The sequence below is a fragment of the Haemaphysalis longicornis genome, unplaced genomic scaffold, assembly GCF_048455015.1.
Source record: "Haemaphysalis longicornis isolate Haplotype H1 unplaced genomic scaffold, Haemaphysalis longicornis Haplotype H1 scaffold_8, whole genome shotgun sequence".
Taxonomy (NCBI): domain Eukaryota; kingdom Metazoa; phylum Arthropoda; class Arachnida; order Ixodida; family Ixodidae; genus Haemaphysalis; species Haemaphysalis longicornis.
Window position 1 is genome coordinate 178,159,809 of NW_027526445.1, and position 2,565 is coordinate 178,162,373.

Genomic DNA, 2,565 nt, shown 5'->3' on the forward strand with positions numbered 1-2,565 from the left:
TCTATCTGGGTAATGAAATACAAGTGCTAGCCATACCAATCACCGGCGACCCTTTGCAGCCACATATGTTTACAAAAAGATGGCGCAGCTTGCAATGGTAACGCAAGGCTTGAGGAACAAGAGATCTGGGGACCCCGCACCCTTCGTCTAAGACCCGGCTGTGGCCACTGTCATGGATTTCTGAACTTGCTGCTGAAAGATTTCGACGAGTGGCAGGCCCGTCTCGTTTCGTCCACTGGCTTTAACAGCTTCCAGAATGTCGATCGTGTTAGCGCGCGCTCGAACCGGTGGCAACTGGCTTCGCGAACTAGGCTTTTGTAGCGTGAGCTGTTTTGTGCGAACCACTCCCGACGCACGCGTACGTGAACAGGCCAGTAGAAGAACATGCGAGAGATCACTCCAGAAATGCTGGGCAGGGTGTTCTAGAATGGGGAGTTTGATGGTGCCGGGCGCTCCTCACGACGTGACGCTCCCTTGCGCTCATAATTTTTTTTTGCGAGCCCTTCATGTCGCGCAAGCCCACGCGCAAGCCTGGACGACAGCGGGCGGCTTTCAGGAAACGCATGATTGTATGCGCTCTGCAGTTCTTGTTGTTTTTTCTGTTCGTGGGCGGCGCAACCAAGCTCTTAAGCAGCCCTGCAGTTAGAAGTTCCGAAATTTTTGCGAAAATTATCCAGACATTTTAAAGTCGCAATTGTTTTTCTGTAAAAAACGCAATGCGATGTTTTGAAAGAAATCCTAGCAACATCCAGCCAAATCTACGTGCTCGATGGCAAGCTGCAATAACTTGTTTAAAAAATATGTATGAATTTAAAAATGGGCGGCCCTTTAAGGTACACAGTTACTTTAGGATTTCAAAACTTTACAGCCTTTACAATTTGTTGAAGTTCATTTCAGTTGTCCTGCCGTGGACGCCAATTTGTGTCGAGAAAAAACTGCCTGGCAGGTTTTTTTGAAGTATTCAGTGGCAACTGGGACCTGCCACACTGCCGATAACTAGACGAGCGGCACAAAAACATATTCTTAAACCAACTCAGGCACGGCAAGCAATTACAACTCAAAGATAAAAGAGACTTACTATCACTAGGATATACAAACTCACACAAAATATAAAGTACCGTCCTCCCCCCCCCCCAAATGTTCAGGGCGATGAAGCGTTTTCTACAGGGCGTCGTGGGGGGTGGTGACGATGCGAGGTGTGCGTTGTGGGGCTACGACGGTGGCATCGCACACGCCCGAGCGTTGACGAGGAACTGGCACGGTTGTCCTCGTTGACAATGGTCGGCTCGGCACCACTCCCGTTCGGGCCGCCATTGCAGCGGGCGGAAGGAAACCAGCCACTGCAGGTCGACGACGGGCAGCACGTGAACGCTTTGCGCCTCTACGAGTCAATCGCGCCTCGTCCCCAGGATACCAAGGCGCCCGATAGACTCTTCTCGAACTCGGGTCCCGAAAACCCGGGAAGCTTTGAGTCTTCAAACTGGACGTCGTGCTCCTCTAACCTGCTCCATCCACTCTTCCCGGCGGTCTCTCTGTGTTCCAGGCTGGTCTCCACACTCTTAGGTTGTGGCCACTTCGCATATGCCCATGTCAGCCGCTTGTGTGGCTTGCTGCTTTATCAGCAAGGTCGGGTGATGACAATCCCTTCAGGGTCATGTTCCCGCGTTTTCGTTACCGTACTCGCCAAAACCAGCGCATCAACTCACAAACTGTTAATGGGGTGGTCTCTGCGAGACTATGCTGCAGAATGTTGCAGACTGGAATGACATGAGCATGCGACTTCTGAGAAATGCACGAAAGCAGGAAACCCTGTGCTATATTTTGCAACTAACTCTCATTTAACGTCGGCTATTGAACGACAGCAGTTCGTTGTGGAAATTCGAATGTACTGGACAAAATACTTATTCCGCAAATTTTTTCTGTATGTGGAGCGGTTCCCTTTTTGGTGAGCTTTTTAACAGACTGCTCTTTTTCAACGCAAGATTTCCAGACGAAGAGACTCCGACAAAAGGACAGAAGAAAGCTAAACCCCGCGTGTATGGATGGCTCACAATGCCTGAAAGGCAGGTGTGTTATCAAGCTTTGATGCTTTATACAACCCTAATTATATACAACCTTTATACAACCAAGCTTTATTCAACATTAACAGATAAGTTATCATCTGCCGAATAAAAAAAAAACTGTGCCCAAATAAAATGCTTTATTATAAATGAGAAAATGCATGTTTTGTTTTAAGACTCCTGACCGTGCTTAGAGCGAAAATGTTTTTCTCACCGACTAAGCTATTTGAACAGAATGGTGAAGAATGCTTGGGGGGATTTGGTCTTATTCACTTACTCCTAAAACAACAGTAAGCCTCGCCAATACTTGAAGTCAACCCGTACGCACCGCACTCAGATTTCTGAGTAGGGTCACGCGTTCCCTCTCTCAGCTGTCCGCTGAGAAGACGTACAAGCGCGGCCTAAGCAATGTCTATGGGCGACCCGAGATGTGAAAAGTATCCCTGGCGAAGTGCAAGACAAACACATCGAGATGCCAGCGATGCCGGCAGCCATTTATGCGTCT